A 21,164-nucleotide genomic window follows, 5' to 3' on the forward strand; every position below is an offset into this window, starting at 1 on the left:
TTTTTCAGCAATGTTTGGTTGAGGGATCGATGTTGGCCAGGGAGAGCTCCCCTGCTGCTCTTCGAACTAGCACCATGGGAGCTCTCGCATCCACCTGAGGGGGTTTATGGGGCCTCGGTTTAACATCTCAAGCGAAAGACGGCGCCTCCGACAGTGCCGCACTCCCTCGGCATTGCACTGGGAGTGTCAGCCTAGATTATGCGGTCAAATCACTGGAGTGGGGCAAAGGCCTTCTGACTCCGAGGTGAGAGTGCTCCCACTGGGCCACGGCTGGCACTATTTGAGAGAACGTGCAGAAGCGGCCTGCTGTGTGATGCTCCCAAGCCAAGTGTGTTTGGGAGGGGGCTAGGTGGCAAATGTTCAGAGTCCAGCTTAAGAGGGGGGACAAATTGAAGAATGAGAGGCAGAGAGCGGCACTCCTGATTTTCCCATTCAGCGAGACAGCATCAAAAGCAGAGTCTCTGGCTGAATCTGCCTTCTGTTTGCTCCAACATGTCTTAAGAAGCACGGTTTACAGCACCGACACACACCAGTGATCTCAATTATGTTGTGGCTTCTTCACCCTGTCTCCTGCCCCATTAAGCACGCATTAATGACCCATAGTTACAGAGCAAAAGGAACGCTGCATCTAACTAATACATTTCTGTGCCGGCTTTTAAAAATATGCCCGTGTGTTTCACAGTCAACTTCACTTAAAAATGTGTGATTTAAAAGCAATTTAAACCCAATGCACTTCATTGGGGATTAATTAGTAACAAGTTAAAGGTGACTTGCGATAAGAGTCATTTTAATTAAGAACAAAGTTACCGGAAAACATAACTTTCTCTTAAAGTGGAAGCCTCCATCATCAAGAGTCGTTTAAAATCCATTAAGAAGCAGTAAGTGCGGGTCCCATGTGCAGTCGTACAGCCAGAAGAAGACAGACATAATGCACCTCGTACGTTCTCAGGATGTCCCAAAGCGCTTCACAACCAATGGAGTGCATTTGACGTGAAGTCACTGTTGTTATACAGGCAAACACAGCTGTCAATTTTCACACAGCAAGATCCCACAAACAGAAATGAGCAAAAGAACCTGGGGGGTGATGAGGAGAAATTTTTTACACAGCGAGTTGTTATGATCTGGAATGCGCTGCCTGAAAGGGTGTTAGAACCAGATTCAATGCTAACTTTCAAAAGGGAATTGGATATATACTTGTAAAAGAAAAATTTGCAGAGCTCTGGGGAAAGAGTGGGGGGGGGGGTACTAATTGGAGAGCTCTTTCAAAGAGCCGGCAGAGGCACAATGGGCTGAATGGCCTCCTTCTGTGTTGTATGATTCGATGAGATAAATGAGCAGATAATCTGTTTTTTATTGATGTTGGTTGAGGGATAAATGTTAACTAGGACACCAGGGAGAGCTCCCCTGCTCTTCTTCAAATAGTGCCATGGGATCTTTTACATCCACCTGAGAAGGCAGGCAGGGCCTCATCTGAAAGTCGGCACCTCCGACAGTGCAGCACTCCCTCGGTACTGCACTGGGGGTGTCAGCCTAGATTATGTGCTCAAGTCTCTGGAGTGGGGATTGAACCCACAACCTTCCGAAAGTTTCAGGTTCTTTCCTTGAGCCACAACACGTCTGAAACCTTCGAAGGACGATGGCACAGCAAGAGACGACAGAATGGCCAGTGGAAACCTACAGGCTTTACTGGAAGGGAGGCAGACGGAGATCTCAGCCCATCAGAACTGACGACGGAGTGTCATCTCATTGGAACTGGAAGTTCCTCCACAACTTTAATTCGGATATCCAAGGTGGAGGGCCACCTGCTGAGGGATCTGCACCAATGATACCAACAGATGAAACTCAAACTCTGAGAAGGAATTAGGGAAAGCGGAAGTCTCACAGATGAGCCCAGTCACAGTTCAACAGCAGACTGTGGAACTGGGACTCCAGCAACAGTGGTGTAGATACCCAGACACCCAATGTGCCAAGACTGGATCCAGGAAAATTACAACTGAAGCTATGAATGGCAAATGTGTACATATTAACGTGACAGAGAGTTTGTTTACCGTCCCATAATAAGTGTTTCATATTCTTATGGCAAAAACAACAACTTGTATTTATATAGCACCTTTAACGTAGTAAAATGTCCCAAGGCGCTGCACAGGAGCGATCACCAAACAAAATTTGACACCGAGCCACACAAGGAGATATTAGGACAGGAAAGCTTGGTCAAAGAGGTCGGTTTTAAGGAATGTCTTAAAGGAGGAGAGAGAGGTAGAGAGGTTTAGGGAGGGAATTCCAGAGCTCGGGGCCCAGGCAGCTGAAGGCATGGCCGCCAATGGTGGAGCGATGGAAATCAGGGATGCTCAAGAGGGCAGTACAGCAGTACTGGTATGAGGGGGTTATGTTTCTAGGCTAGTAATCCAGAGAATTTGAGTTCAAATTCCACCATAGCAGTCTGAGGTACCACTTAAAACGTCCACATTTAAAATGATCAGTCACTTATATCGGCCAAAATGGGACAACCATTAGCCCATTTATGTTAATGCCAATTTCAATTCCAATTTCGCCACATTATAGGAAGGATGTGATCGCACTAGAGAGGCAACAGGAGATTTACGAGGATGTTGCCAGGGCTGGGGAATTTTAGATATGAGGAAAGATTCGATAGGCTGGGTATGTTTTCTTTGGAACAGAGGAGGCTGAGGGGAGACATAATTGAGGTGTATAAAATTATGAGGGACCGAGATAGAGTGGATAGGAAGGACCTATTTCCCTTAGCAGAGAGGTCAACAACCAGGGGGCTAGGGGTCAAATTAAAAAACAGAACCTCAAGGGTAATAATCTCTGGATTATTACCTGAGCCACGAGCGAATTTGGCTAGGACAAATAAAATCAGAGAGTTAAATGCGTGGCTCAAAGACTGGTGTGGGAGAAATGGGTTTTGCTTCCTGGGACACTGGCACCAGTACTGGGGCAGGAGGGAGCTGTTCCGTTGGGACAGGCTTCACTTGGCCAGTGCTGGGACTAGGGTCCTGGCGGATCATATAACTAGGGCTGTAGAGAGGGCTTTAAACTAACTAGTGGGGGGGAGTTCCTAGAGAACAAATAATAAAAATGACAACAGAGAAGGTCATAGACTTAGGTAGCAGTGGGGAAATGAAAAACCAGAGCGTGTCAGGAAGGGGCAGAAGGTATGGAGTAAAAGGTAAAGTAATAAAAAGGGCAAAAGCAGGAACTAAGTGTCAAAAAACACATTTGAAAGTTCTCTATCTGAATGCACGTAGCATTCGTAACAAAATAGGTGAGTTAATGGCACAAATAGCTACATATGGGTATGATCTTGTGGCCATTACAGAAACATGGCTGCAGGGTGACAATGCCTGGGAATTAAACATACCAGGTTATTTAACGATCAGGAAGGACAGGCAGGAAGGAAGGGGAGGTGGGGTGGCTATGTTAATAAAGGAAGGAATCACTGTAATACAGAGAAATGATATTGGGTCAAAAGATCAGGATAATGAAACAGTTTGGGTGGAGATAAGGAATAATAAGGGGAAAAAAACACTAGTGGGCGTAGTCTATAGGCCTCCGAACAGTTGCAACTCGGTTGGACGGAGTATCAATCAGGAAATAGTTGAGGCTTGTAATAAGGGAACATCTATAATTATGGGGGATTTTAACTATCATATTAACTGGACAAATCAAATTGGGCAGGGCTGCCTTGAGGATGAGTTCATTGAGTGTATTAGGGATGGGTTTCTTGAGCAGTATGTAACTGAACCGACCAGGGGGCAAGCAACCTTAGATCTGGTCCTGTGTAACGAGACAGGATTAATTAAAAATGTCCTAGTAAAGGATCCCCTTGGAATGAGTGACCATAACATGGTTGAATTCCATGTTCAATTAGAGGGTGAGGAGGTTGTATCTCAAACAAGCGTGCTAAGCTTGAATAAAGGAGACTATGAAGGTATGAGAGCAGAATTGAGCAAAGTGGATTGGGAAAATAGATTAAAGGGTAAGACGATACATGATCAGTGGTGTACATTTAAGGAGTTATTTTACAACTTCCAAAAAAAGTATATTCCACTGAGAAGAAAAGGGTGTAAAAGAAAAGACAGCCATCCGTGGCTAAGTAAAGAAATTAAGGATAGTATTCGACTAAAAACAAGGGCATATAAGGTAGCCAAATCTAGTGGGAGGATAGAGGATTGGGAAAACTTTAAAAGACAGCAAAAAATAACAAAAAGATTGATTAGGAAAGGGAAGATAGATTATGAAAGTAAATTAGCAAAAAATATAAAAACAGATAGTAAGAGTTTTTATAGTTATATAAAAAGAAAAAGGGTGGCTAAAGTAAATGTTGGTCCCTTAGAGGATGAGACCGGGAAATTAATGGTGGGAAATATGGAGATGGCAAAAACACTGAATGAATATTTTGTATCAGTCTTTACAGTAGAGGACACCAAGAATATCCCAACACTGGACAAGCAGGGGGCTATAGGGGGGGAGGAGATAAACACGATCAAAATCACTAAGGAAGTGGTACTCGGTAAAATAATGGGACTCAAGGCGGATAAATCGCCTGGACCTGATGGCTTACATCCAAGGGTCTTGAGGGAAGTGGCGGTAGGGATTGTGGATGCATTGGTAATAATCTTCCAAAACTCCCTGGACTCAGCAAAGGTCCCAGCAGACTGGAAAACTGCTAATGTAACACCCTTATTTAAAAAGGGCAGTAGACAGAAGGCTGGAAACTATAGACCGGTTAGCCTAACATCTGTGGTAGGTAAAATTTTGGAGTCCATTATTAAGGAGACAGTAACAGGACATTTGGATAATCATAGTTTAATAAGACAAAGTCAGCATGGTTTTATGAAGGGGAAGTCATGTTTGACAAATTTGCTGGAGTTCTTTGAGGAAGTAACATACAGGGTGGATAAAGGTGAACCAGTGGACGTAGTGTATTTAGACTTCCAAAAGGCATTTGACAAGGTGCCACACAAAATATTATTGCTTAAGATAAAAAATCACGGGATTGGGGGTAATATTCTGGCATGGATAGAGGATTGGCTATCTAACAGAAGGCAGAGAGTTGGGATAAATGGTTCATTCTCAGACTGGCAATCAGTAACCAGTGGTGTTCCGCAGGGGTCAGTTCTGGGTCCCCAACTCTTTACAATCTATATTAACGATTTGGAGGAGGGGACCGAGTGTAACATATCAAAGTTTGCAGATGATACTAAGATGGGAGGGAAAGTAGTGAGAGAGGAGGACATAAAAAACCTGCAAGGGGACATAGACAGGCTAAGTAAGTGGGCAGAGGCTTGGCAGATGGAATACAATACTGGAAAGTGTGAGGTTATGCACTCTGGCAGGAAAAATCGTAGAGCAAGTTATTATCTTAATGGCAAGAAACTGGAAAGTACTGAAGGACAAAGGGATCTGGGGGTCCTAGTGCACGAAACTCAAAAGGTTAGTATGCAGGTGCAGCAAGTGATTAAGAAGGCCAATGGAATGTTGGCTTTCATTGCTAGGGGGATAGAATATAAAAATAGGGAGGTATTGCTTCAGTTGTACAAGGTATTGGTGAGACCGCACCTGGAATACTGCATACAGTTTTGGTGTCCATACTTAAGAAAAGACATACTTGCTCTCGAGTCAGTACAAAGAAGGTTCACTCGGTTAATCCCGGGGATGAGGGGATGGACATATGAGGAGAGGTTGAGTAGATTGGGACTCTACTCATTGGAGTTCAGAAGAATGAGAGGCGATCTTATTGAAACATATAAGATTGTGAAGGGGTTGGATCGGGTGGATGCGGGGAGGATGTTCCAGATGATGGGTGAAACTAGAACTAGGGGGCATAGTCTTAGAATAAGGGGCTGCTCTTTCAAAACTGAGATGATGAGGAACTACTTCACTCAGAGGGTGGTAGGTCCATGGAATATGCTGCCCCAAAAAGCTGTCGAAGCTACATCATTACATAAATTTAAAACAGAAATAGACAGTTTCCTAGAAGAAAAGGGAATTAAGGGTTACGGGGAGCGGGCAGGAATTTGGACATGAGTTTAGGTGCGGATCGGTCATGGCCCTGTGGGTAGCGGAGCGGGCCCAGGGGCCGTGTAGCCTGATCCTGCTCCTGTTTCGTGTGTCTAATTCTGTTAGATTCAGGAGATAGTCCTGTCATAGTGGATTGGCGGTTAAGATCAGATTAGCCATGATCTTATTGAATGGCGGAGCAGGCTCGAGGGGCCAATTGGCCTACTCCTGCTCCTATTTCTTATGTTCTTATGTTCTTATTTAAAGTAATTGGTAGGAGGTTTAGAGGGGATTTGAGGGGAAATTTCTTCACCCAGAGGGTGGTGAGGGTCTGGAACTCACTGCCTGAAAGGGTGGTAGAGGCAGAAACCCTCATCGCATTTAAAAAGTGCTTGGATATATATGCACCTGAAGTGCTGTAACCTACAGGGCTGCGGACCAAGAGCTGGAAAGTGGGATCAGGCTGGATCGCTCTTTGTCGGCTGGCACGGACACGATGGGTCGAATGGCCTCCTTCCGTGCTGTAAATTTCTATTATTCTATTCAAAGATGCCGGTTGCAGCGTCTTATGCGCTTAAGTTTATTTCAGGTAGAAATAGCTGAGTTTACTCACTGGGAATCTATGGTCATTTAGGGCTGGGTTTAACAAGAAAAACAAGAATGCTCCAGTTTTAATCCTAAATTGGATTTTAAAAAATATTTATGATATAAAAACTGCTGGTTTTTTTTTTTTTTTGCTGGTCCAAATGTATTTTCTATTCAATCTGATGCCCTCCAAGAAAAGCAAATAGCAATTCTTTCACCAATTAAAGGACAAGCACAGAACAGCGTCTTTCGAGTCAAAGTAGTAAGCTCTGGCAGAGGACTCTAAATGTCCGTCAGGTATCCTAATTACATGTGGCTTGCACGCGTCACGATACTCTCTGCCGTATTAGTGCTGTAATGAGTGAGATACTCGAAGGAGCATCCAATAATTCCCACAGGAAATTGTCTCTTTACCTTGGCAGAGCACATCGGGGTGGGGTGGGTTCGACACGGAGATGGAAGTAGACTCGTTAGTGGAGGCGACCGACAGAAGCTGTCGGTGCATTGCACGTTGCGGCTACACATTTTTAACTGACCCTTCATGTCTCCTAAAGTCTGTCAAGCGTTACACCGACCACCGCGTATAGCGGGCAAATCGCATCCGCACGACTGAACAGGCCGAGGCTCTTTACTCTAGAAAAGAGAAGGCTGAAAGGTGACCTAATAAAATTATGAAGGGGTTCGATAGGGTAGACGTAGAGAAGATGTTTCCACTTGTGGGGGAGACCAGAACTAGGGGCCATCAATATAAGATAGTCACTAATAAATCCAACAGGGAATTCAGGAGAATCTTCTTTACCCAGAGAGTGGTGAGAATGTGGAACTCGTTGCCACAGGGAGTGGTTGAGGCGAATCGCAGAGATACATTTAAGAGGAAGCCAGGTAAACATACGAGGGAGAAGGAATAGAAGGATACGCTGATGGGATTGGATGAAGAAGGGTGGGAGGAGGCTCGTGTGGAGCATAAACACCGGCATGGAGCAGTTGGGCCGAATGTGCTGTAAATTCCGTGTAATGCAGTTTGACAAATCTGGAAATAAAAAGCTGGTCTCAGTAAAAGTGATCGTGAAGCTGTCGGATTGTTGTAAAAACCCAACTGGTTCACTAAAGTCCTTTTAGGGAATAAATCTGCCGTCCTTACCCGGTCTGGCCGATATGTGACACCAGTCCCACACCAAACATGGTTGACACTGAGGTGTCCTAGTAAGTTACTCAGTTGTACCAAACCGCTTAAGGCAACTAGGAATGAGCATTAAATGCTGGCTTTGCCAGCAACGCCCACAACCCAAGAATGAATTTTTAAAAAAGTATATTTTGCCGTTGCATCTGTAATTGTTTACATATAAAATGCTCAACAAGTTAAACATTTAACATGGAGGGGAAGAAATCAGAATACCTGAAAGAATGCAGAGACAGTTGAAATGAGATGAAATCAGTCTATCCAGACTCAAGTAAAGGAGGAAGACGCAATGGACCTGCGTGCTCTGTAATCTATTAGTTTATCTGCCACTGTGACCCATTAGTTTTCTTCATAATTGTGATGAAATATTCATCATCATCACTGCCTGTGACTGAGATCGGTTTCAGTGTCATTTCCCTTCCCCCAGACCTCATTGTATTGTGTACTGGAATGTGCTGTATTGTATACTGGAATGTGCTGGAATGTGCTGTGTGTAGGGCTCCGCCCATACCTGGCCCCGTTTGTAGGCTGGCTCAGTCTGGCCTCAGTCTCCAGAAGGAAGACATCACTCTCCCTTACGTGTTACGTTCTGAGTTAATAAAAGCCTTGTTTTTGTTCTGCTAACTTCGAGTCTCGGAATTATTGAGGCACATCAATAATAAAGTCAGAGGCTGAGAAATTAGGCCACTCAGCGACCATTTTCAAGCCTCCTAAACCTCCAATATGGCGGCAGGAAGCACACGCTCAGTAACGGGCCAAAAGTGCACCGCTGGCCATATTGGTAAAGGCCCCCCCAAAAATCAGGGTGCTTTGCCCACGCCTGAAAGAGGCGTTCTCCCCTTTCCATATGCACATACGGGGCCTAACGTCTGCCTGAGGCCCTCTCCGCTAGCCGGATTGGTTTGCCCTGAGGCAGATCTTCCACCGCACTTGGCCAGCGAGCTGCCTGTTGCTCTCCGCAGCTCCCCGGCAACCGTGGAAATGAGGCCTGAGGCCCAATATGGGCGGCACCTTAGGCTTCATCATTTGGGCGTAGGGATTGTTTCCTGCATCCCCTGCTCACCCAGAAAAAAAAAATAAGCTCGCCAAAATTTCTAGGCCAGCGTCTTTCCACCTGAAACCTGTGTGCCGGTTAGATGTCGATTTCCCCCACTCTGGACTCCCAAATGCCCTTTCTTTCTGGTTTGCTTGAGGTGGGCTTGGGGGGAAGAGAGTCATCAGCATGGTGCATACATTCCTCATGTCAGGCTAGGGTCACCAACTCTCCAGGATTGGCCTGGAAACATAGAAACATAGAAGCAGGAGTCGGCCATTCGGCCCTTCGAGTCTGCTCCGCCATTCAAGATGATCATGGCTGCTCCTCCATCTCAATACCATATTCCTGCTCTCCCTAGGAATTGAAGATTAATCTCCAGGACACTGCCGGGAGCAAAAACCCAGGAGAAAAATTAATGGGGCTATAAAATAAAATTGTTTGTGTTTCATTTTCTTTGAGAGCTTTCGTTTATTAGTTGTAAAAATTTTGGAGACAGGAGTATTGGCTGTTTGACAGACGGGCAAGAATCATTCAATCGAGTAACAAAGGGGGGAGTTTTGCCAGCCATGGGGAGGCGGGTATGGAGGCGGGACTACTGGGAAAATGGCAGAAACTGGGAGTGGGTACCGAACCCGCTCCCAACCCGCCTCAGTGCCATCTTCCCAGGAGGCGGGTCCCCGGCTCGCGCAGGGACCCGTCTCCTCAAGGCAGGAAGGGGATTACAGCCACTTAACTGCCTGTTAACAGGCAGTTAAGAGGATTATCCCCATTTTACCCCTGCAAGTGCAGGCTTCCCAACGTCGGGAAACCCTGCCAGGGTCAACGAGGTGAGCAGTGGGTCTGCAGGGGTGAGAGGGATCGAAAAGTCCGCTGTGGAGGTGAGTGATGGGTGCAAGTGTGGAGAGGTAAGGATGAGAGGTGAGTGTAAAGTGCTGGAAAAAGTTTACTTACCTTTGCTTCTTCCTGCAGGCTTCAACCCTCGGGAATCCGGAGGTGCCTCATCTTAACAGCAGAGATGAGAGAATGGCTGCTGCATTCTCAGATGCAGCAGCCATCTGATTTCTGCAGAGGAAATAGGTTTTGGTGAGCCTTCTGTGCAAAGGCTCACCATAAAACAGAGATTGTCAGTGTTTGACAGCATCTCTAAGCTGTCAAACACTGACAATTCATCTGTCAAAAATTTTTTGACAGATGAAATGTCATACGCTGACGTCCTCTGTCACTGGCTTTCCCTTAATTGACCGGCTAAGGCCGCAGGGCGGGCTTAACAAGGTCAATCAAGGGAAAATAGGGTGGGTTGGCCGGAATTCATTGGGGGCGGGACTGAAACCCGACAACCAGCAGTCCCGTCCCCAATGCGCCCCCATTGATAAAAGCAAGCCCAAAGAGTCTGTTCCCATTATACTTGGTATGGGTCGATGGTGCGTCGCAAGGTTGGACGTGTTGGGCGACCAATAGTGCTGGTCTGGGGGGGCGGGGTGATTAGAGGTGAGAGATCATGTGATGAAACCCTCCAGGAATATGTCCAACCAGACCCTATGTCAGGCCTCTAGGTGTTGGGCCTGAAGTTCCTGGAGATGAGGCGAGTGTGCAGGTGTGGCGTGGGCTGGCTGCTAGCTGGGGAGCATTTACCTCAGGTATTCACTGCTGATCCATCATAGTGGGGAAGGAGGGGAGGCATTGGAGTGACTGAAAGGCGGATGGGGAGGTTTATGAGTAAATCTGTGAATATTTGTATTTAATGAATTACTAATTATGCAATAGTTTATATTTTTTAGAGGTTAAACACTGGGGCAGCTGAGAACTGTCATGGCAGCTACACTTTCGAGATGCTGCAATGCCATTGGTCAGACTTTTTATTTAACCCAAAGTGTAATGAGCTGAGGAGAAATGTCTTCACTCGGAGGGTGGTGAATCTTTGGAATTCTCTACCCCAGAGGGCTGTGGATGCTGAGTCGTTGATTATATTCAAGAGAGAGATCGATAGATTTTTGGACTCTAGGGGAATCAAGGGATATGGGGATCGGGCGGGAAAGTGGAGTTGAGGTCGAAGATCAGCCATGACCTTACTGAACGGCGGAGCAGGCTCGAGGGGCCGAATGGCCGACTCCTGCTCCTATTTCTTATGTTCATATGTAATTGGACACAAAATGTTTGGGGGTAGGGGATGCGGGGGTGGGGCGGGGGGGGTGAAAGATTTTGTGCAAGCTGATTGGTGAATAACAAAAGCAGCCAATTAGAAAGGAGAGAAACACAATAAGGAGGAGGAAGATGAGACAAGTAACCAATGAGGAAGAAGGAAGTCGCCAGTTGTCTACAACAGGCAGAAAATGTAGAAAACTTTCTATTAGAGAGATACGTTTAAAAAAAGATGGGTTGTAAATGGAGTCAGTAAGGAGAAGCCAATGAATTGGAATCAGGTTCCTGCAGATGTTCTGTTCCTGTGTGGCCTCGTTAACGGTGCAGTCAATCAACACTTTTATTTTCTATTTGAAAACCCCTGTGATATTAGATTGGAAGGGAAAAAAATGTTTTTTTCATAACAGGACCTGTTCGTCCAACCCAGCAATAATTCACCTTTAAAACCAGACACGCTAATTAACATTGTGAATCCAAGCAGAAAAATATACTGTTCCTCAAATGTGTTTAATTGCATCGAGGTAAGAGGGCTTAGGCTATCAGCGTTGGTAGCACATTACGGCTGGGCCAATGGAGATTGACTTTCCCTTTTCACAGCTTCGATCAAACTGATCGTTCTTTGTACATAATCAGGCTTCATTTTTTTTATACCCCTGCTGGTGTTAAATTATACAACGCACTCGTATTCATCCTCGGTGTCCCTGCTTAATGATGCTCAGCATGCTTCGAATTGAAAAAAGCTCAACTGTTTTATAACTCTGGCACGGCAACAATGCAAAGATTATATGGAGCACGAGCAGCACCGGGCACTCGAGGGGCGGGGGGGGCTTCTGACAACTGGGGGCAGCCAGCCGCTGCTGAATGTTAAACTGCCCCGTTTCCCTGAACTCCAGCTGTTATATATATTCTATATTTCTTAAGGCTAAAGGGATCAAGGGATATGGAGAGAAGGCAGGAACAGGGTACTGAGTTTGGATGATCAGCCATGATCGCATTGAATGGCAGAGCAGGCTCGAGGGGCCGAATGGCCCACTCCTGCTCCTATCTTCTATGTTTCTATGTTATATCGCAGCTCAGTTCTTGGGGGGAGGGGGAGTCCAGGGAGTCGGGGGAGCTAATGGTGGCCGTTCTCCCGCGCCGAGCTGCGAATCGTGTGTGTGTGAGACGCCCTCCAGTGAACTGGTGGCCGGGGCCACAATTTTTATTCATTCTCGGGATTTTGAGCATCGCCAGCAAGTAGGGTCGCCAACTCTCCAGGATTGGCCCTGAAGTCTCCAGGAATTGAAGATTAATCTTCAGGACACAGCCGGGAGCGAAAACCCCCGGAGTAAATTCATAGGGCGCATTAAACAATTTGAATGTTTTCTTCATTTTCTTTGAACACTTTCATTTATTAGTTCTAAAAATATTGGAGATGGGGAAAAGTCTGTTGGCCTGAATCGTCCAATCGGGTAACAAAGGGCTGGATTTTACCAGCTGAGGCGAGCTGGGGGCGGGACTGTTGCCTTCCGGGTTCTAGCCCCGCCCCCAGCAACATCCGACGCCCAAACGCTATTTTCCCCTGATTGGCCTTGTTAAGCCCCGCCCTGCGGGCTTGCTGGCCAATTAAGGGAAAGCCGGTGTCAGATGACGCTTCATCTGCTGGTTTTCTTAAAGGCACATGAACCATTTATTTTTGACAGATGAGTTGACAGTGTTTGACAGCATTGAGGTGCTGTCAAACACTGACAATCACTGTACAAAGGTGAGCCCTTGCACCCAGGCTCTCTAATGACTCTCTCCTTAGGATGAAACAGATGGCAGCTGCAGGTGAGGATACAGGAGCGATCTGTCACTTCTCCCAATGAGGTGAGGCCACACAAACACGTCAAAGCTTGTCACCTACAGAAAAATCTAAACACAATAAAAATGACTTTCCCAACATTTCCTTACCTCTGATACTCACCAGTGTCCCATTGCATTCTGCACACCACTTCTGCAGCTGTCATCTATACACCAACATAACAACAGATCCACAGCACGCCTCACTTACCCTGGCAGGGTTCCCTGATGTCGGGAAGCCCGCAGAAGTCTCAAAATGGGAAAAAGCCTCTTAAGCAGTTAAGTAGGTATAATCCTCTTCCCGCCGCTAGGAGTCAAGTCCCTGGGCAAATCGGGGACCCGACTCCCAGGAAGATTGGTTGGAGGCGGGTTGGGAGCGGGTTGAGGACCCGCTCCCATTCTTTTTGATTTTCCCAGCAGTCCCGCCTCCAACCCCACCTCCTTATGGCTGGTAAAATCCAGCCCAAAGAATCTGCTCGCTTTCCAATTGGTCGTGGGAAGGCAGGGCAGGATAGAAAGAAAGACTTGCATTTCTCCAGCGCCATTCATGACCCCAGGACGTGCCAAAGCGCTTTACAGCCAACAAAGTACTTTTGAAGTGTAGTCACTGTTGTAATGTAGGAAACGGTAGATTAAAAAAGACCGAGGTCCACCTAGTTCACCAAGGACATTAAATTGAGGCTCTGTCGGTCTTAACGATTCCCTGAGCAAGAGCAGGCAATTCTCCCAGGGTCCTGACTTTTTTTATTTGTTTATGGGATGTGGGCGTCGCTGGCAAGGCCAGCATTTATTGCCCATCCCTAATTGCCCTTGAGAAGGTGGTGGTGAGCCGCCTTCTTGAACCGCTGCAGTCCGTGTGGTGAAGGTGCTCCCACAACACTGTTAGGGAGGGAGTTTCCAGGATTTTGACCCAGCGACGATGAAGGAACGGCTGATATATTTCCAAGTCAGGATGGTGTGTGACTTGGAGGGGAACTTGGAGGTGGTGGTGTTCCCATGTGCCTGCTGCCCTTGTCCTTCTAGGTGGTAGATGTCGCGGGTTTGGGAGGTGCTGCCGAAGAAGCCTTGGCGAGTTGCTGCAGTGCATCTTGTAATGTTCTTCGCTCAACCAAACAGATTAAGTGGTGCTCAATATCTTTTATTGTTTCATAATCATAATAATCAACTTTATTGTCATTGTTAGTGCACAAGTGCAGTACAACGAAATGTAGGCTTGCGGCTCCCGAGAGTGTACACTTAGATTAAGACATTTAAACATTCAACATTCATTTGGCTTGTAATACATTAACATAAACATAATAAAGTGCATTGGCAGATGTGCAGGCTTTAGAGTTTATTTGTGGAGTTCAGTAGGATGACAGCCCTGGGAAAGAAGCTGTTCCTAAATCTGGTCGTTCGGGTGCGAATGCATCTGTAGCGTCTCCCAGATGGCAGGGGGGGTGAACAGACTGTGGCTGGGGTGGGTAGGGTCTTTGATGATGGTCAGTGACCTCCGTAGACAGCGTTTCTGGTAGATGTTCTCTATGGTCGGTAGCCGGGTGCCGGTAATGCATTGGGCAGTTTTGACTACCCGCTGCAGGGCTTTCCGGTCATAGGAGTTACAGCTGCCATACCATACTGTGACACAGTTCGTCAGGATGTTCTCTATTGTGGGTCTTGCTGAGCATGAATTGACTGCTGTGCTTGCCTGCACTTCCTAAGTAAATTCGTTGGTTAGGAGACATCCTGAAGACATCATAAGGCACAATAGAAATACAGGTTCTTTCTTACTAGCACATTTTGGGACACAACATATGAGTAATTTGAGAAAGAAAGAAAGAAACTTTCACGATCTCAGGATGTCCCAAAGCACTTTATAGCCAATGAAGTACTTTTTGTTGTGTAGACTCTGTTGTCGTGTAGCGTGTTTGGGAGAAAAAAGGCGACTTTGGACCAATGGGGCTCGATTTTTACAGAGGAGGTGGGTTGAGGGCGGGCCCGCTGGTCGGCAGCTTTCGGACCCGCCCCCGGAAGCCGCTGGCCCGCAGTTCGGATTTTTGCTCGATTGGCCTCGTTACGGCCAACGTGCGGGTCCCTCCGGGCCATTGCTAGGAGCATGTCAGTTTCTCGCGTCTGATGACGCGTTTTTGGAGTAAAAATTTAAAGGGGCTATGTCCCCTTTGCAAAAAATGTAACTGGAATGGCTTGGTGCTGTATTATCTAGAAGGGGAAGTTGGCAGCGGCTGGTGTGAACACAAATAATTGAATGAAATTGCTGGTCATATTATTCCAGAAAGACATTGGTGATTTTTTTACCTATCAATGTAGTATGTGACTGAGAAATGAAAAATATGCCAGATGTGTTCCAATCACTGGCTTAGTAAAGTTAATGCTTTTTTCTCTGAAAGGTGCTGGCTGCTGCAGGAATGGTAGCCCCAAAAACTAAGGCTGCAGCCAGGTTCAATGAGGGCTCCCTCCATGCTCTTGTGGAGGGAGTTAGAGGACGTCAGGAGGTCCTCTTCCCTGGAAATGCAAGGAGGAGGCCTCCTCAGCAAACAAAGGCAGCTTGGCTGCAAATTGCTGAGGAGGTGAGCTCGAGGCCTGTGTGCAGACGCACATGGGTTCAGTGTCGAAAAAGGTTTAATGATCTGCTGAGATCACCTAGTGTGGCCTCTGTGTTCTGGGGAATGGAAGCTCAAGAGTGAGGGCTCAGGGCGAATGCCATGTAGAATGTTGGTGGTGACACTGAGCGCTTTAGTAGACAGATGATGCCTGAGGTTTTGAGGATGTCAGACTTATATTCATCTCCATGTGCCAGCCACCTGTGGTTGAAGCGTAAGCTTACGGGAATCTGACATGGATGAGTGCATCCCTTGCCTGACGGCCAGCAATGTGTTCACCTGCTGCTGGATTGGCCACATCCGGCCCCACAAGGCGTTGCTCCTCTTCCTCCCCCTCATCCTCTTCCACGTCCTCATCCTCTTCCTCTTCCTCCGAGGAGGCTGTGTGCTGAGCCACCTGTTCGTCCGGCAGCACTAAGCCGCGTTGCTGTGCGATGTTGTGCAGGGCACAGCAGACCATGATGATTCTGGACACCCTGGCTGGTGCAAATTGCAGGGCTCCACCAGATCTGGGGGCGGGCGGGGGTGGGATGGAGGCGAGTGGGGGCAGGGTTGGGGGCGGACGGGGGTGGGATGGAGGTGGGTGGGGGCGGGGTGGGGTCTGAAGCCATTTTTTCCCAATTTTCGCTGCCAACCCGCCTCCTCGGCTATTAAAATCGAGCCCCTGGTTCCCAAAGCTCTCCTACACTGGGGGTTTTCCTCGCCTCATGTCCGGGTCTGTTGTAGACTCACTGATAGAGATTGATCGCTGTGATTGGTCAACAACTCCCATTATAGTTGGATCATGGGACTACCAGGGTGGTAGAAAGTGAACTCGATGGGCCTTGGTCATTTTTTGTCTAGCAATTCTTTTGTTCCTATGAAGGGGTGATGAGCCAGAACCAGTTAATGTAGTGTTTGAATGACATGTGCCCTGTGCCTTTATGCTGTTTGTGCCCAGTACCTTTTAGACTGATATTGATTTCCTTTTCCTACAGTCACTGGTATGGATCTCCCCAATGGGCCTTAACACCTTCCAAACACCTCTCCCACGTTATTAACCATCAACAAGTTCACAAAGCTATCAGTAACCAACCTATGACCCCAGACTGCCCCCCCACCACCCACCCCTCCCAGTGTGCGTTCTACAGAAGAACAAAAGAATTAGGAGCAGGAGCCATTCGGCCCCTCGAGCCTGCTCCGCCATTCAATCAGATCATGGCTGATCTTCAACCTCAACTCCACTTTCCCGCCCGATCTCCATATCCCTTGATTCCCAATCCCGCCTTCAATCCCACCCTGCACATCTGCTCCTACTGGGCTACAACTTCCGAGTCCTTCATGCACCAGATCCTCACATCGTGCCCCTACTATTGAACTAATGAAGGGATACGGAGAGGAGGTCCAACTAGGTTTTTCTCTATTCTGTTTAGTGCTTAATCATAGAATCATAGAAAGTTACAGCACGGAAGGAGGCCATTTCGGCCCATCGTGTCTGCGCCGGCCAACAAAGAGCTCTCCAGCCTAATCCCACTTCCCAGCTCTTAGTCCGTAGCCCTGCAGGTTAGAGCATCCCAAGGGCACATCCAAGTACTTTTTAAAGGTGGTTAGGGTTCCTGCCTCTACCACCCTTTCAGGCAGTGAGTTCCAGACCCCCACAACCCTCTGGGTGAAGAAATTTCCCCTCAAATCCCCTCTAAACCTTCCACCAATTACTTTAAATCTGTGCCCCCTGGTTTTTGACCCCTCTGCTAAGGGAACTAGGTCCTTTCTATCCACTTTATCTAATCCCCTCATAATTTTATACACCTCAATAAGGTCTCCCCTCAGCCTCCTCTATTCCAAGTAAAACAGACCCAGCCTATCCAGTCTGTGGACGTGTCTTTCATTTGAACCCGACATTTTATCGTAAGATTTTTCGTTTTTTAATAAACAAGTACATCTAGTATCACCTGAAAAGTAAAACTTCCATAAATGGGAAAAGCTTCTAACCAGCGAAACAAAGACTTGTCTGAAGCCATTACGGCCAGAATAAATGTTCTGTGCAATGTACACCAAATCCAAGTTTAAGACGGTAGCTTAAGGTTCTTCATTATCTTGTGGTGTACAGATTAGTAAGAGTTTATTGATTGAACCCTTCTCCAAAGCCATTTAATTACTTCCTTCATCTCCTTAGGCTTAAATCTTCTTCCACTTGTTACCTCGTTCACCTTAGCTATCCACTTCTTTGCTGGCACAGTTTTCAGTCATTTTCCCTGTAATTTTTCTCTTTATACCCTTTCTTTGTTCATCACTTCTCTCCATATCATCCAAATGTAGCCAGACTAGTCTTTTCTATGATGGATTCTAAAGATAGTTCCCTTTGAATATCCACATTAAAGATTTTATTCTGCTTTGCAATCATCTGCTCTTAGCACTAACCTTCCTTACTCAATTCTGCCGTTTCAAGAGTTCCTTTCAAAGTTCCTATCCAGCATGCAGGAGATAATGTTAATTTAGTGCTGTGCTCGCTGACCTACATTGGCTCCCGCTCCGGCAACGCCTCCATTTCAAAATTCTCATCCTTGTTTTCAAATCCCTCCATGGCCTCGCCCCTCCCTATCTCTGTAATCTCCTCCAGCCCCACAACCCCCCAAGGTATCTGCGCTCCTCTAATTCTGCCCTCTTGAGCATCCCTGATTATAATCGCTCAACCATTGGTGGCCGTGCCTTCTATTGCCTAAGGCCCTAAGCTCTGGAATTCCCTGCCTAAACCTCTCTACCTCTCTTTCCTCCTTTAAGACGCTCCTTAAAACCTACCTCTTTGACCAAGCTTTTGGTTATCTGCCCTAATTTCTCCTTATGTGGCTTGGAATCAAAGTTGGTTTGATAATCGCTCCTGTGAAGCGCCTTGGGACGTTTTACTATGTTAAAGGCGCTATATAAATACAAGTTGTTGTTGAGACTGACCACTGGGACCTGCAGCACCAGTGGCCTAGCAAGAACGGAAATGTGACAATGTGTTACGTCACTGCTGGCAGGTCAACTGAGTCCTTGGTTTCATTCTCAATTCCCACCAGATACCGCCCCGGCCATCAAGAATGAACTGATCTTGTTCCATGGGTGTTCCAGCATCAATTTGGAAAGGCTTGAAAGGAATTTCTGCTTGTAAAAACTATTAAGGACAGATTCCCTTTGAGAAAAGTTGCCGCTGGCCAATTGGACTAAAAAAAAAACCCACGTAAACACATGGAAGTTATTATGAGAAGGAAAGGGTTCAATGAAACACCCAGCTAGATACCATTGTGTCGCTGATCAAGCTCTTGGCAACTTTACCGCTTATTGTCTGTCGTTCCATCAACAATATGTGGATGTGCTTTGACGATAGTTCGGTTTCTTTGAAATTGAAGCCAATAAGCCAATACCACAGCCAACAGGTGTATCCACTAGTCCGCTGATACTGGGATGAAGGCCAAAGCAAGTCAACTTACTTTCAGGATTTTGCTTACTCCAATTGCTGTACGTTCGTTATTAATCCCTTTTAGTTTTGCCCCTTATTGTTTTTTGTGGCGGATTTCCAATGTTCTCATTGTTGGTGATGCTGGAAATGTTTGATCTCAGATTCTAGATGGTGGCGTGCAAAGTTGAGTACATTCAGGGCTGAGATGGATGGATTCTTGGGCACTAAGGGAATCCAGGGATATGGGGATCGGGCGGGAAAGTGGAGTTGAGGTCGAAGATCAGCCATGATCTTATTGAATGGCGGAGCAGGCTCGAGGGGCCGAATGGCCGACTCCTGCTCCTATTTCTTATGCTGAAGCAGATTTGGTGGACATTTACACATTCTCATTTGTTTGAATTAAATTATTTTATTAATGTTAATAATCCCTAAGGGAAACATTTGGTGTGACAGACTGAACACTGCATTGCAATTTTTTGGGGGGGGAAAAAATAGAAATTATTGTTAATGCTGCAAGAACAGCAAAATTTAAACATTGCCTGTTACGATAGTCATTTTTCTCTAATATTTCAGACTTTGAGAGTCCACAACATGCTCAATCTGTTATACATTAACGGATCTCCTGTGATGTTGTTGCAGTACATCAGCTGATACAACAGGAGCATTAAAACATGTGACACACAATTAATATTCTGCAGATAAGGTAGGGCTGTTGCTAAGGTGGACTGTGCCTTTAAGGACACAAGTTCCATTTGCTGTTAAGTAAACACAGCTTGAGGTCAGGTCAATTAGAGTTTAATTGTGGGAAGGGAGGTTCGGCAGATGAGAAAGTGTTTGTAAACTTCAAGATCTGGGTCAGAAAAAAGAAACAGCGTGAAATGACTGCCTATCTTATATTACATATATTTTTGACACTTTGAAGTGTGACATCAGGAATGTGACATTCAAAGTAAAGCACGACAGACACTCTCAAAACTTTTATACGGATCCATAATTTGCAAAGTGTCATTCTGAAATTGCATGCTGTCATTTGTGCTGTTAAATTTAAAGTACAATGTGCCTGAATTGAGTGTTGAACTGCCTAGCACCGTTGCCATGGAAACATTCCATGACACAAACCTAACCTTCTCCCCATAACAAGGAAGCAAGGAGGCTAGCTTTGGTGTCAGAGAAGGTTAAAGTCCAAGGGGGAAAAATTCGGTATTGACCATTTTGGGGCGTTAACACCGCCTGGATGCTAACTTTAGCGCCCGGTGCTAATTAGCACCGGTGACCGTGAAATTCAGTTTTATCGCCCCAAGAGGGAAGTGAGTGCTCCACACTCCTCTTAAGGCGCTAACGTCAGAGAGCGAGGCGCTACCGCAGAGCGCTACTCAAGCTCAGGCGCTGTCAATTAGAGAGTCCTCAGACAGACTGGCGCCTTCCAGTTCTTAAAGGGGAGGTTCCATCATGCTGCACGGCCTCTCTCTGATCATTGCTGCTTGTGACCTGGGCCTGCAAGGAGCTGCAAACCATCCTTGAGAAATCTCATGGCTGGTCAGAGGCCCAGGGAGAGAGCTCGCCGGTTCAGTGACCAGGCCTTAGAGGCTCTGGTCGTAGCCGTGGAAATCCGACGGGCAGCGCTCTTCCCGGACACTGGCAGGAGGCCATTGCCGCAGGACTTCAGGAGGACGTCTCGGCCAGAACTGCGGTCCACAGGACTCCCACCCAGTGCCACAAAAAATTCAACAACCTCACTCGGGTGGTCAGGGTGAGTACATCCTTCAAAAGCCTCGACATGCCACCATCTCAACCTCGCTCTGTGAACAGACGGTGTAAACCATCAAATTCCCAACACTCACCCACCAACTGTACCCACCTACTAAAAGTGACATGCACCTCTCACGCCGTGCATACATTAACAGCTATTCAACTAGGGTAGGCACATCTGCCAAACACATGGCTGCACACTCACTCACACACTTTCCTTTTTCTTGCAGGCCAAGCTTGCTCGTAACAGGAGGGAGCAGCAACACACAGGAGGAGGTCAGGCGGAGCTGCAACCCCTTATAGACCTGGAGGCGCAAGTGCGCAGCATCATTGCAGCCGAGGTCGTGGGCGCAGTGGCAGTCAGAGACATCGACCCCCTTGGGGACAACAATGGTAAGTTCATCATCTCTCTCTCTTCTCTCATACCATTTCCCCCTCACAACACAAGCTCTTCCCACTTTCCATCTAAGTATACTGTCTCCATTCCTTGCTCCCTTCCTGCTCCCCTCGCCTGATGTTTAACACTTGTGCCTTTATGCTTTCAGATAATCAGCCACCAGCTGACCAGCCTGTCCCTCAGCCTCCCAGTGGCAGCGACGCGGGAGAGGAGGA

The sequence above is a fragment of the Somniosus microcephalus genome, chromosome 27 (genome assembly GCF_052327205.1).
Source record: "Somniosus microcephalus isolate GS21.2 chromosome 27, FLI_Smic_1.0, whole genome shotgun sequence".
Lineage (NCBI taxonomy): Eukaryota > Metazoa > Chordata > Chondrichthyes > Squaliformes > Somniosidae > Somniosus > Somniosus microcephalus.